Source organism: Ambystoma mexicanum, chromosome 9, assembly GCF_040938575.1.
Source record: "Ambystoma mexicanum isolate Mex_15411 chromosome 9, UKY_AmexF1_1, whole genome shotgun sequence".
Classification (NCBI taxonomy): Eukaryota; Metazoa; Chordata; class Amphibia; order Caudata; family Ambystomatidae; genus Ambystoma; species Ambystoma mexicanum.
The window spans coordinates 447,531,542-447,547,286 of record NC_090931.1 but is presented as its reverse complement, the minus strand read 5'-3'; the positions used below and the strand labels follow the sequence as shown (position 1 = coordinate 447,547,286).

General features: G+C 43.8%; 1 long non-coding RNA gene across 1 annotated transcript in view; it reads left to right on the top strand.

The window, feature by feature from the left end:
* LOC138488164 (uncharacterized) overlaps positions 1-15,745 on the top strand; it is a 142,577-nt gene that overhangs the window by 96,596 nt on the left and 30,236 nt on the right. The gene's annotated exons all lie outside the window — the stretch shown is intronic.

Here is a 15,745-nt window from a genome sequence, read left to right as displayed (position 1 = left end):
GTAACACAATGTCCAAAGGATGTGGCATAAGGATACTTACAAACTTATACTTAATACATCCTTAACCTACCAGATATTCTCTAAGCTGAAACATAAATGTTCCTAGTCTTGGCCAACAAGAGTTCACAAATCATATTCTACAGTGTTCCTCCCTAATCTCAAACACAAAAGAAAGAAACTTCTCCTGGGAAGGCTCTTCCAGGGTGTACTCTCAGCCTGGACCCCCTTTCATCTTCCTGCTTTCACTCTCATCCTTTAGATCCCTCCCAGGTCGTTTGCTTCTCAGCCTCCCTGTCAAGCTCTGCTCTAGCCTCATTATCTTCCATCGTGGATTCTCAGTCTAGCTTTCTCATCTTGAGTTGATGGTTTTGTCAGATAGCAGCCCACGTCACCACATGGCTGATCAGCGTTCTCTTGAGCAGATCTCACGACAACCTGGATAATCAGTGTTTGCATTTACTAAACGTCTTCCTCTCAGACCTTAGGGTTCACAGGTGCAGGTGTCTATTACTTGCTTGGTTAGGTATTCACCACTAACAACCTGGTCTTTAAATTGTCTCTTAGAACACATCTATGAGGATTTTGCTCATCTTTGCATTCCGCATCTTCATAGGCTGTATGTGGCTTTGCTGCAATCTTGGAATTACTCCTGCCAGGGATTGTCTGCTTGCGCCGTTCCACGTATTTCCTTCTCTGACCACATGGGTCGCATTCTCTCCATTCCCACGCTCTATCTCTGATAAATTCAGGAACTTCTTTCAAAAGCTATCTCAAACCCGGGCATCTGTACTGCCAAATGCTTTTCACTTCAGATGAAGGCTAGGATGCACTTTCAGGGGCAGTGGTATGCAAGTTGGCTGTAGAGGTGTAATGTTCTGGTGTTGGATATCTTTTGGGGGTAGTGTTTAATTACTATGAGTGATTGGCTTAGTTGGTGCGCATACTGTGAGTTATTAAGCAGAACCTGAGCAAGTTTGTGAGGGGCTCAGACTAGTTCAAGCCACATATAGCAAATGATAATATGGCATAACTATCATAAACTGATCAGGGAGTAGGACAAGTATTTATCTAATAGGTACTGAAACTTGCAAACTGGAAGTATGGGTATGGTAATTACCAGTGAGGGGTTCTATGTCCCACAACAGCATTTCATCACCAAACGATTGGTAGTGCATCAGGATGTCGCCCCCCATGGCTCTCAGGTCAACCTATTCCATGCCTAAGTGGGATATTCAGTCCTGTATTTTCCTTGCATTCTTATATCAGGGGGTAAAATTTCAAGTTGCTAGCTACTAACTAGGCATAAAAAGTAACTTTCTACCTCAATTCTACACATACACACAGCATACCATTTCTTACTGACAAGTCAGTTATTACTATCCAATGGCTAGTGGCAAGTGCACATTTTGAGCCCTGCCTTTTGGCACTACCTTTGAAATGGGTAAGGGGACTACAAATCTCAGAACTCAAGCAATGGAACCAGGACTTGCTGTGCTACTCAGACACGGCATTGGGACACATGATGGCTCTGCCAGATGTAGTGTATATGCTAGTATCAGTCAAATCAATGATGCAGGATGTGCCACATTCCATTAACATTTAGTTTACCAGATGTGTGTAGTTTGGAATGTGGTGGAAAATATTCAGTGTAAATGTGTGATTACCTGCATAAGTGGGGGGTGGGGGGGTAGTTTCATGTAAATACCCAGCAGCAATGTGCATCGCTGTTGTCATCCCTCCATGATACTTGGCAGGTTACTCTGAGCGAGGGCCTTGGAGGTATTGGTGGAGCCAGGACATTTTGTGCACACATGTATAAAGAACAGGTCAGCATCACTGACCATCTTCACATTGATCAAGGAGCTTCAACATAAGGGGGACTGATGTAACTATCAGCCTGTTGTGCTTGAAGTCATCCTCAATTTCTGCTAGGAGGTCAAAGATGGCGGTCAGATCCATGTGATAGGAGGCGAGGACCTGCTAGGTGTCTAGGGTTGTTGGGCGTTCTTTTACCCGCTCCTTCTGTCATCAGGTCACTGTTTTAGTGGATGGCTGGGTGGAGGGAGGGGGAGGTCAGGCCGATAGCCTGGCTGAGGGGGCTTCAGGGAAGGCTGATAGGCTGGTTGCTGCTGCTGTCCCAACTGTGCCCAAGTCAGGATTCCATGGAGTTGCCTCAGGTAGAGCAATTTTGAAACACCTTTCATAGCGCTGGAAAAGTAAGACTGTGTTGTCTTTTCTTGATGTGCTATCCCAAGCCCCTAATTGGTGGTTGGTCCATGTGTGGCTGTAACGGGCTGGCATGTCTTGCTAAATGCATGTGTGCTTCCTGCGTAACTCACCACCCGAGTTTACACCTACTCTGAGAAAGTACTATTTGTATGGGGTAAAAACGTGTAATGGTACATCAAAATCTCGTTTGTCCTATTTTGACTGCTGATTTTACATGCATAAACTGTGCATTCTGAGGCAGTTCAATATGTGCGTTTTAACCACCTCACGTGATACGGGTTGTGCATGTATTTCCTGCACGGTTAGTCCACGCGTAATGAGCATTTGGGACATTATCATGTATGCACGGTGTTTATGCACGTTGTGCATGCTGTATTTGTAGAACTTGGAAAATGACCACCTCTCTTTACGTCTGTGCTCCACTGAGTGTCCTGTGATGTCTCTTGTGATGCATAGAAAGATGGCATTGTTTCTTTGTGTGTGGCTAACCTGAATTCTCTGGAATTACTCCTGTATTAGCACATTATTATCATTATTATTATTATTATTATTATTGGTGATTTTATATATCACTAAATGCTGTACTCCAATTTATAAGCACACAAATCAAAGAATTCACCACAATTTGCAAATTGTCTGGTATGCCCACGCCTTTAAATCTGTGGTCGAAGTGAGCGGGAGTGGTGCTCCTCTACTTTTTTAAATTACGTTTCACTGTTCCTATACTTTTATTTTAACAAGAAACTATTCTGGAATGGTTCATTGTTTTTCTTTTAGCCTTTACAGATTGGTCGGGGTGGGATGAAGGAAAGGCGGGACCCATGTATGGGGTTTGTATTGCACGTGCGAGGGAGTGTGGCGACGGGGTGTGTGGGGATGGGCCAGCATGGAACATAGTTCCACTACTTCTTTTCATACACTGGGACAACTTCTTTAAGTCCATTATTCAAATGTCCACGAATGATACTGGGTAGACGTCATGATGAATAACAGCCTGGCACACCAGCAAGCATGCATACACACACACACACACACGGATATGTAATTCTTGACACAATGTCAATTAAGCATAAATGTATAAGGCAAGACTTTAAGAATACCGGTTCTTCCGTCATTCTTAATGTCACGCAGCATATTGACCGGGGCATTCTCTGGAGCAGGTCGGCACTGTTAACCCAATTGATAGATTCAGATGCAGGAAGGTTTCGGCCATCGTAGTTCTGTAGTGATCAGTGAATGTCATGGGTCACTCCCAGTTCACATAAATCAAACGCATGCCTGTTGTGGAGAGGAAGCATTGGTTTGATTTGTGTGAACTGGGAGCAGGGCCGAGCCTAGGATTTGCAGGTCTCTGGGCGAGAAAAGATGAGTGCCCCTCCCCTCTCATTTACATAAATTGTGACATCAGCGACATTACAGAAAATATCACAGAATTAGTGTTTAATTCCAAAGGTATCGTGGGTAGTTAAATTAAAAACACATTCCATGAGTAAGTCAGGCGACAAAAACACTGACGTCCAGTATATGAATTGTCACTGTTAATATTTACCTATGAGTCAATGCTAAGAACTAGTCTGGAAACCTGTGTACAAGGGCCAAAGTGCATGAGAAAAGAGTTTCTCAGTGTCAATCCGTTATGAGCTAGATTTGGTTGTATTTCTTAGGCAACAGCAGTGACAACAGGCGAAGCGGGCAGTATATACTGCGTATGACTGCATCCAGCAAACATACATCTGGTCTTTTATTATATTGTATGATGAGGATTTTCTGAAGTAGCAGTGTGAGCTGAAAACCTTGTAGAGATTTCTAAGTTACGTAAATAAGGCATAGTGAGATGAAAATATTTTCCCAGGAGCACACGCCTTTGATTAAGTTTTGAAGCTGGGTTTTGAGATCAGGATTCACTTCAGGTACTTGAACACATTCTCTTCTGAGATTTAATTGGTAGAAATATGTTTTGCAAAAGGTCTTTTTGAAACTATGGTTTGACAACACCATGTGACTGTAGAAGGCATTGCAAAAATATTGTGATTGTGTTTTGCCAACTGAAGCTAACTGCTGTTTTTGCAGAGTTTTCTCAATTGTTTTCGTTTTTCTGTATGCATTTGGCCATATTGTCCAAACTAGCAATATGCTTTTATTTTAGAAGTTGCAGATAAGGATTATTTTGACTGTCAAAAGAAACTCTGAACAGGTTCCACGAATGTCATGTCAGGGCAAGGATTGGGTATGGGGCCAAGAGTGTAGGATGCGTATACTTCAGGATTGCCTTATCGTGCTATAGAGTTTATTCACCAAGGTCCTGAAGCAGTGAGGCATAAGCAATTTCGCAAGTCTTCAAGTTTTAACAAAATTATACAGTGGGCAAGTCCTAAGAAATAGTGGGGGGCTCACTAATATGCGTATAGGAGATGAGTACATAGGGCAGAGAGCGCAGTTGCCCCTGTTCTCCTTAAACAACAGAGGCAGGAGTGCTATGTTGCCCCTGTGGAGATTCTGCAAAGTATTTGCATGGGGTAACCAAACATGAAAAAAGATCCGGATTGAATGCTTTGCTCCTCTAAATAACTGGGTGTGGCAGGATTTCTGTCTCCTCTCTTGCTGGGTTCAGGCTTGGTGACGTGTTAGCATGCATCTTGTTCTGCTCACTTAAAATTGAGAAGGGAAGCCTCATCAGTGTACCTCAGAGCCTTGAATCGAGGGGGTGAGCAAGTGAAAACTGTTTGGAGAGTGCAGAAATATCAGCTGGAAGTAGGGGATCTGAAATAACCGAGTAGGGGTTCTTCCTCCAAGTACCAGGCTGGAGACAACAGGTAAGTTACTTGTATGCTTATTCGGGCCTGATGTACACTTATAGCTAAAGTGTAAAACATACAGATACAGCACAGACACTGCTCCATCCACACACTAAGCCAGCTACCAACAACTGCCCCTAACGAACACTCACTCAACCAGCACACAGCATTCCATAGCACATGCACATTCCACACACCAACAACACTTGATGTAATGTGCAGTAAGCACATTACTACACCTATCCCTCCGTTCATCACAGCATAGATGTAATATACAGAACAGTACATTATTACACGTCTCCCTCTGTTAATCAACACACCTCCCACATAATGTACAAACCAGCACATTACAACAACTTTCCCACCGTTAATCACACACCTCCAATAATCCACAACTTCTCTATCCCTCTGTTAAAACGGACTGGAAAACAGCAAAGTAAAAATGGTGTGATCCACAGGTTCTCACACCCGACTCCACACAAATCCAGCAGAGAATGAAAACATGCTAGAAAGGATCACAACGAGCAATGAGAGAACAGATGATAACTTGAATCCGTCTCCCAATAAAAGCAGATGACTCTGGCAACAAAATAGATGCTAAGACCCACAGTAAGCAGCTCCAACCACCTACAATAGTTGGGTAATACAACTTGTTGAAACTGATAGCAAAAATGCCATGCACCTCCTAAAGCAACACAGCCGCTAATCCCAGCCACTGCACCTCCTGACAACCCATACCATGCACTGAACATGGGAGATAACAGATGACCAAACAGTTGACCCGCGCCACAATGTCTCTGCAGTAGAACTATGCCATACTGCAACCATCATTGGACAAACCAACCAATGATCAAACAGTTAAACCGCACCATACACTCTCTGCAGTTGAGCAAGCCATACTGCAACCACCATTGGACAAATGCCAACCCGACTGTACCAACAGTCCCCTAAACACCTAACCCAACTGTAACCAAGAGTCAAACCTAAAGACCAAACTTGACTGTAACCAAGAGTCTTCAAACAGTCACATGAAACTCCAGCCATGCACCTCACACAAAACTCCAAAACACAACCACCCTGACTGTAACCAACAGTCATGCGAAACTCCAGCCATGCACCTCACATGACCCCGACCAACCACAACTGTAACCAACAGCTGAAAATACCATGCAGCACACATGGCCCTGCCGCACCACAACTGTAACCAAACCAGTGGTCGAAGTTTACGAAAAGAAGTAGTGGGACTGTGTTCCCTACTAGCCTGCCCCCGCTCTCCACAAACCCCATCACCACGTCACCTCACAGGCACAATGCAAACCCCCAAACACATGAGCCTGCTAGTCAAGGGAACATTCAGTGCAGTGCACTAAAAGTGGAAGTTTCAACTTCTTCCTACACTTTTATTTGAAAACAAAACCATTCTGGAACTGTTTCTTTTTTTTTAAATGTACAGAAACAGTAAAACTTAATTAAAAAAAATACAGGACCACCGTTTCCAACCGCTCCCACCCACTTCAACCACTGAACCAAACAGCTGACAACACCATGGCACAACTATAACCAACAATTCAAAATAACATGAAAATACCATGCACCTCACAACCTCTCCAGTCACACCAGACTGACAAACAAAAACAACATTGCACCATACAAATGATCACAGTGCATTAATATTGCAATGCATATAAATGACCACAATTGAAATTATAGCGGAACACCACCTTGCAACCACAAGTCCCAAAATGTCCTAATCCATGAACACCGCCCTGTTAATATCCTGTAACTGGGAAACAGCGGTCCTCCCTGCTCCTTCAAGTCCAAACATTTTCTACTGGACCTCCCTGCTCTGTCAAGTCCAGCTCATCCCAACGAACATAATACAATGTAGGTAATTTACTTTTCCCCTATAAGCTACACAATGACCAGAATTCTAACACCACATACACGAGGCCACACCATGTACACAACCTACATTATCACAGGTCTCTAAACCCCACATAGCCCCACCACCTCCTAATGATGAATGACCCCAAACTACACATAGAGGCCACACAATAAAACACAAACAGAATTTCAAACACCACTGGCCTCAGATGTTACCCTGCACCTCTTGCCCAGGATTACTCCCCCCTCTCCTTGTAAATCATTCCCTTTTATAGAGGTGGTGGCATTTCCGGTTCCCAACATTGGAAATCATCAAAATACTCCCAAAATGCAACACAAACTCCACCTGCCTCCTCCACAGCACCTCTGATGTCCAAATTGCAATCACAAATGGTGCAATTACTTTCCTGGCTCAAGCCTCTTTTCCCTCGATCGACCACCATCTCATTGCAGTGGTGTTTCAGATTAGCCACTGCTACTCCAACTGAGCGCTTCAGGCCTGTCCTATAATCACCAGCAGAGGACTCCGACATGAACACGCGTCTGCATGGACACAATCCCTCTGGCGTGGCATTGGTGCATGCAAGGTCACCATGACAACCCTCTACCCCCAAATGAACACCTTCACACAGACACTTTCCTTGACGGCCCTTGTCCTCGCGCGAAGATGTGCAGACATCCAGGCAATGTGATGTCATCACAAATGCACCGGCCATGGAAGACACAAGAGTTGCTCCCGGTCCAACGGCTCCATTGGTCCTAGCTGTGTGCTGTCCCCTCAACATGCTACACTCTGGGAATCCTTTCCACTTTTCTCAATCTCCTGCCAGCTTTGGCTTGCTGTCGCTCACACTGCTCGGCCTGTGAGCTACCTGGAGGGCATCCTCTGGCCCCCACCTCCTGCCAGCTCTAGCAGGTGCTTGCTCCATTCAGAACCTCTCTGCCTGGGTTGCGACCTCTGTAGGGGCAGACCCATAATTATCTCAGCCCAAACTGGCTCCACATCTGAGGAACGAATGCACGCTTTGTACATAAAGCAAGTTTTGTTGTACAATTATCCAGGAAGCAGTTAGATGGTAAACTATCCCAAGTCTCAACAATCCACATCAGCTCACATTTTATATACATTTTTGCAACAGGTCAAACACTCCCAGATACTCTATTATGATCCACTTCTCCCCCCAACATATCATTGGACAAAAATCTCTTCAAAGAAACCCCATCTTCTGCCAATTCCTACATTTTCATTGGCCAGTTTTATCTTGTCATCTTCAGATCATATGTAGAACACACCTCTTCTTAGGATTTGTCCGTGATAGATCATGACACCAGCACATGGGTAAACACTGGTATTGAAACATAATTCATTACTAGCAGTAACTGGCCTAAGCTCTTTAGCCTTAACTTTTCATTTTCCCATGATTTGCGTAAATAATTCTAGTGATATGAGGAAGGCTAGGTAAATAATTTTCTCTTTTAGTTAGCGATATTATCTCATTCCCCAGGTCACCGTTCCATTGAAAATTTCCAATCTAGAAAACTGCCACAGTTGTAACTCTTGGTTAGCTTTGGGCATTGACTTACCCTGCACTTTACTGCTGACCAAAACAAAATAACGAAACCCCTTCTCCCATGCTCTCAAGCATCAGGAGATTACATCTATTATGTATGATACTTATCAGACTCATAGCTAGTTCCTGCAGCTGTGCTGACTGCAAAGGTTGTGAAGTTATTTATTCACCTATCCACTGGCTTCTAAAATGTCACAGAACCACTTTCAATGTTCACTTTGCAAAACAGCCCCCGGCTACTGTGATTTTGATTCATGTGTGAAAAGCCCACTATATTGAGATTTATGAATTCCCCATGTATTTGTATTAATGTGCATGTATGTTTTTACATTTGGTGGGTTTGGCATTTTATCTTTCTACTTGCATTTAAGCTAATATGTATTAATTTCTAGACAAACAGGAAGACTAAAGTAACATATCCCATCCATAATTAACTACACTTCGATACATATGAAATCTCACCTCGGGCCCAGTTGGCCACCACCACCAGTCATCAATATGGTGCATGCAACATGAAACCCTCATAATCATGGTGACCCTTCCTGGCCATACAAGCATTCCCCTCTTAGTTAATACTTTAACAAAACATAATCGTCTTCTTGGGCAACAGCCCTAAACCATCTCTCACACGGTACCAATGTGGGCATAGTCCTCCGCTGAACAATCCTAACTCGCCCCCCAACAATTTCCACAATCTACCCGCTGCTACACACAAGCATGACAATTTATGGAGGACACAAGACTACTTCAATCTGAGTACCCATATGGGATGAAGTGGTGGTAACCCTAACCTTGGATAGGTCTATGGTCATCATGGCAGCAGCTGTTGGTACCTGGGCAGAGTAACATCGTAAGAGCATTTGAAATGAACAAAAAGAATGAGAAACAAGACAAAAATAGGCAACAGGATTCTCAACCAAGAAGGTACCCAAGAGAACAAGGAGTTGATCCACGAATCATTGGTGATCCCAGCCTCAGTCTCCATAATCACTTTCAGTTAATGCAAGGCAGTGATAGTTTGTGTGAGGGTACCATTCTCGGTATCATTGGGAGGCACAAACATGCAACAGGTTCTCACGATTTTCCGGCATTCTCCACACTTCATTGTTGTGAGGGGGTTGAGTATATACTGGTTTTGCAAAGTCATAAGCCTGAGTGCCCTCAATTCTTCACTAATAGCATTGAACGCTGACTCAGAAGTGTTCACAAAGAGTAACAGTTCATACCTGGTCACCTGGAGCCATTTGACATTGGCTGCTGTTTGGACGCCAGGTGCCAGGAGGGAGGCGAAGAAGGTCTTGGTGTGGCTAAATAGCCGGTACCGATCGGCAATGTCTGCTAAAGCCAGGGATGATGCTGCTGAAAGGTACTTTTATCTTCTCCTACATTGCAATTGCCCCTGATTTTCGCCATCAAGCATAGTCTTTGATATGTCCATATGAGGTGCTGAAGGGGATACAAGAGGCACAGCGGACAAAGGGGGCACATATGTAACTTCAAGCTTTGGATGGATGAAAACAAGGTGTTCCTATGGGATTATGAGAACAGGCTGTGAGAAACCTGAAGGTGTCTCCCTGTCTAAATCTCAAGGATCTGTCATCCAGGTGGCCAGGACACAGCCATCGCTATTGGATCCAGTTCCTGGGGGTGGACCAGTGAGGTAGGATCACTTGGCTGGGGGGGTCCTCGGGGAGTGGGACACCAATGGGTGAGATGCGGTATCCCCCTTCCTACGGCACCTTCACCCCATCTCATGTAGGACATTCCAAACCACTGCCCCCTCCACTTTTCTGACTCTAACACTTTTGCACAACACAAAAAACAATGGACTAATACCCAAGCCATTTACGTGACAAGGGTCAGGCAAAGTCAGGCAATTGATCAGAATTGCACACAGCTGACGGCCCTTCCACACAGGGATAAAAGGTGGAGCCAGAGAGCACAGTATGAGCAAGGCGAGTACAATAAACAGCACAACGAGATGGCTACCACACAGCAGTTCAAAAGGAGAAAGGCAGCAGGAAATGAGAGGGTGGTGAGGAGAGAACCAACCTTACCCTTTTTGTACCAGGCATGCGGAAACCTTTGTGGAAGAGAGCCTAAGACTGTGAATAATAGCGGATGTCAACGGTACATAGGGCAAACCTATGACGATAAGCAGGAGCGAGGGAAGCTCCTGCACCCCTGGTTCCGGCCTTGACTCTAGAGAAGCAAAACCCAGCGCCAAGCGGTTCGACACAGCGGTGAGTCGAGGGGAAAGATGATAAGAACCAGGCTGTGATGAATGAGAATCACAAAGTTGCAAGTTTTGAACCAAAGCTAATGAACTGTAATAAGAACAAGTATTGAAGGGGAGACCAGCTGCAGTGGGAAATCGGTGCCACGTGGTGCTAACTTTTGAGACTCGGATCGAGCATCATTTTAGATAAACTACAAGTACCAGAAGGCCATAGGGCCGCAAAATAGGTCAAAGTGGTCATACAGAGGGTCAAGCAAAATCCCTGTACAATCAAAAGACTTTGATCTACAAGTGCTGGGAAAGAAAGGGAGGTGAATCCCGCATTGAGATTAAAACATTGAGAAACCCAGGGAATTAAATCCCGCAAAAAGGCCAGAAGGATCCGAGGGAGATCCAGGGGTAAAGTCATCACCCAAGAAGCTAAAGTCAAGTGGGGCCCGAGCCCGACCGAGGGAGATCCAGGGGTGAAGCTGTCACCCAAAGTTGATTGATAAAGGAACTGTGATATATTGTGAAATTCGATGCGTAGAGGATCAATGCCCAGAAGAGGGGGAAGTCGTCACCCTACATGAAACTTTGATAAACAAGTGAGAAGGGTCCAGTGCCCAGAAGAGGGAGATCCAGGGGTGAACCCATCACCCAGCGAACATTGGAAAAGGACTTTAATTTGTAAAAGGAACTTTTGTTTTTGTCGTTTGAACATATCAGGCCCGAAGTCGAGAGACTTTCTAAGGAAAAGAACTTGGGCATCGACGGGCCTGAGAACAGCCATCAGAACTGTCGTCTCATGCTGGAGAGGCCCGAGATCGCACTGGCTCCAAGTTTCCATCTTGCCCCGTGTTCGAAACGTGGGGGAGGAAGACCCAGGCTACTGCATCCTGACATATTATTTCAGAATACTTCTTTCTTATCTTGAGAAATATGCCACACACCTTTTTGTATTAGCTGTGAGGATTGGCAATATGTTTCTTAGTATAGCCCCTTTTTATTTTGACACAATGCCACTAGGACTGCCTTATTTTTTATTTTATGATCGACGCTTGCTCTCATCTTAGATTTAGATTAGGCATTTTTCCAACCTGCACACAGCAGTCTATGTTCAATAAACGCCCTTGAACTGTGATAACTTGTGTCTGTCTTACTTGTTGTCACCATGAGTTCCTCACAGGGCACATGAAGGTTAGAGAGACTTCTCACATCTCACCGGCTGGAGGCAACTGTCTGTATGCATACTGTCCACAGATCCAAAAATTAGCAAGAAGAGCAGCCGTACCTCCAGCCAGATCTGTGATGCAAGGCGTGCAGCTGCAGTTCTCATTTGTGCCAACGGGCACCCTGCCATCGCCCTTAAAACACAAAGAAATTGGAAAGTGCCTGTATCTTAACAGCAGGTTTTTCTGGCACCTTGAGCCAGTCAGATATTTCAAATTATTTCTCCATACTGCCCCACACACTTTCTTTATTCATGCTACCCCTTTGTTCTGAGAATGCCCTCATTCCTCTAGCTCTGCAACATTTGACCCTTTGCTCCCATCTTCTAACATCAATTGGGCTCATTAAACACACCTATTATTTGTGTGCTCCGTACGGTTGGAAATTGTTATGATTGATACCGTAATTGACTATTCTTTAAACTGCCCTTGAACCCTGCACAGGGCCGGGTGCACTACACATAGCACATCTGCTAATTCTACCTCACTCAGGATAAACACCATAGGAATGCCATAAGAATGCCAGAAGCTTGAGGGATGAGAGAGCAGATGTAGGAATATCCTACGGATCTCTCTCTCCCCACCTTCCTCATATGGCTATACCAAATGTTATCCACTGCAAAACCATGTGCATTCATTGTGATATGATTATAATATGATATGATAGTTTATTTATATAGCGCCTATACACAATGTGTTTCAAAGTGCTTCAAGGCAAGGGAGGGAACAAGGGAAAATGCAGTGACATTCTTACAGGCCATGAAAAGTAAGGATGTGAAATTAACTTACTGTTTAAATTAAATATCGTACTCGGCCTGACGACAAGTGCAAGAGCTAAGACATAGATAAGGAAGGGAGGGGGAGAGTGAGAAGGAAATGGAAACAAACAGGCGACTACCGTACTAGGCCTGACAACATTTCTGGTAGAGCCGGAGAAACACAAGAGGTGAGGGAGAGGGGTGCAGAAAGGTAGGGGAGGAACAAAACAAGCGACTATCATACTAGGCCTGATGACATTTCAGATAGTGCTGGAGGGGTGTGGGGAAGAAAAAACCAGTAAGGGGAGGGGGGGAGACAGACGAGGTCGCTATCATACTAGGTCCAGGGACAATTCTGATAGAGTAAGTACATAGAAGAAAGTAAGGGGAGGAGATTGGAAAAGGGAGAAGGGAAAGGAGAAGAGAACGGAGAGTTAGCAGTCAAAAGAGTGGAGAAGCAAGAGGGGAGAGTGAATACAATTGCAGAAGTCAGTAGTAACACATAATGTTGCAAGCTAGGATACAACATGTGGGATCTAATTTATCATTATCCAAACATATTATCAATATTTCTTTTTACTCTTAACATTTATTTTCTCCTCCTATTTCATAAAACTAGACACATTTAAATTGTCTGCATTTACACTAGTTGTCATCTTCAGACATGACATAAAAACCATAAATATTAATTTTCACAAACTTTACAAATCTAAACATCTCTATTTCTTAATCAAAATTATTTAAATTTCAGATCTCTATTCACACCCCGCTTTGCAATGAAACGAACCATGAATCCTTAGGACGTACTTAACATTTATGCCTGCTCCTGTGCTGGTGGAGGGCTGCTGGTATAACTTCAAGTATTACTTAGGTGAATCCAATTCTTGTTGCCCTCCACTTTCACGGAAGTCAGAGTCGCATAGATTACTTGGTGTGGCCCATGGAAATAGCTTGTTCCAACAACGCACAAAAGTGTGGATGTATATGCGGTCCCCAGGAAGAAGTTGTGCCTTGTGTTGATCGTCAGTAGTTTCGCTGTCTTCTCCTGTTGTCCGTTGGTGAGAACACACAACCTGTGAAGGTATAATCTTTTAAGTTACATACTCCCTAAACTCCTCTCCTAGGATTGCTGCAGGCTTGTGTGTGTCTGATACCATGCGTGTAGATGAGAGAGGTATATTTAACCTACGCCCAGTCACAATTTTGTGTGGGCTCAAGTGGTGGTGGGCTCTAGTACCTTGAAGCATCTTTGTGCTAGATGGAATTACCAATAAAATGTCTCAGACCAAATAACCAGACAGACTCAAAGAAGATGGTAAAATACTGCTTTTATCTCATTGAAGGAAAGCAGGGTAAATCGTCATTCATCAAATTGATTCATGCAGGATCACAATGTCCTTTTGGTTATACTTGGTTCATATAATGCTAGATGCGTCATCGATGATGTCATCGTACATGTCATATCACAAAAACCTATTGAGGGGTGGGATTGGATTAGGGGAACATGTCTACATATAGAATACATGAGTATTATTCTCCCATTGGAGGTTCCTTATCTGTAGGACACGCCCTGAGCTACTTCTACACACCTTGAACACTGATTACAGCAAAGAATGCAAAGAATATGGCAGCTAAATAATATTTGCAACATTGTATTTAAAAGTGCATGGCAGGCTTTTCCGATTGGTTGGCAACCCAAATCCAACCTTGGACATTCGGCTCATTAGCAGCACGTACACAGAAATGAAACCCAGGTGCTTGGAGATATGTCAGTTCTCCCCTTGTTTTCCCAATTAGCCTAACCTCTCTCATCGGTAGGCATTGTGCCAGTGTCCTCTGTTTGAAGACTGACCTTGCCAATCTGCACTGTCTGTGCCATAAAAGCATGATACCCATAGAAATACAAGAGCAAATCAAAGAAGAGAGAGGGTCACAACCGTCCCATGGAGGGTTGCAAGGATTATCAGACATACCAACGTTGAGAGAAGAAGACACAGACACCATAGGGACAAGGATGGGGAAATTATATAGACAAATGAGGGATAAGGAAGTATATAAAATTCAGGAGGGTGAACAAGGAGCCTCCTTTAGAGAAATAGGAGGAAGCTTAGATAATATCAGAGCAGATGATCATAGAACATTATCTTTAAGTAGGTAAGATCTTGATGATGCGGAAGAGGACAATAGTCATACAAGATGGGGAATAATAATGTCAGACGAGGAAAGGAAACAAAATAAGACCAGAGAAGAGGGTGCATACACATTTTCAAGAGAATCAAGTGTAGATAAATGTGTAAAATATTTAGATTTAGAGTACCCTATAAGAACACCAGAACCAATACCATATATTGAATGACCGCAAGTACGATTGCATAGTACATCGGATGTGTTCCCGCCCTATGTGAGCAGACTAAGGGGATTGCCAGGAAGAAAACAAGCAGGCGATCATAATGTTGCCTGGAGAACAGGTATTGTGGGTAGGTATGACCAAGAACAAGAGTTTTCACAGTTTCCACTATTAGAGAAAGGAGGGGGTCAACCACAATATATACCATGGCCACAGATGGATAAGCAACATTTAAAGTGCACACTGCTGAGTTTAACTTTCACTGCAGGAAAATGGATCAAAGAATTAGAGAAAAGGATGTCAGGAATGATGTTACCTATAGGCAATATAAAAGGCCTATTATCAGCTATCCTGGAGGTGAGAGCTGATGACATTTGGAAAAGAGCAAGGTATCCAAAAGTAACTGCGCAAAACACAGTGCACGATCGAGCGCCATTCAATAACTGGAGAGCAGACATATGGCAAGCGTTTAGAGTACAATATCCACATACATCGGATATTGGTGCAATAATGACTACGAAGATGAGGGTGGATAAAGACACCCATTGCCTTTATTCAGAATATTCAGGACAGATGGAGTTCACACACAAACCGTGGGATAAACAGGTACCATTATTTTACCACATTGTGTCACGGACTGCCAGAACCAGTACAAAGGCAGTTAAAGAAACCGGTGGGAACGGAAGCAAAACTGCGGCCATAGATACAATT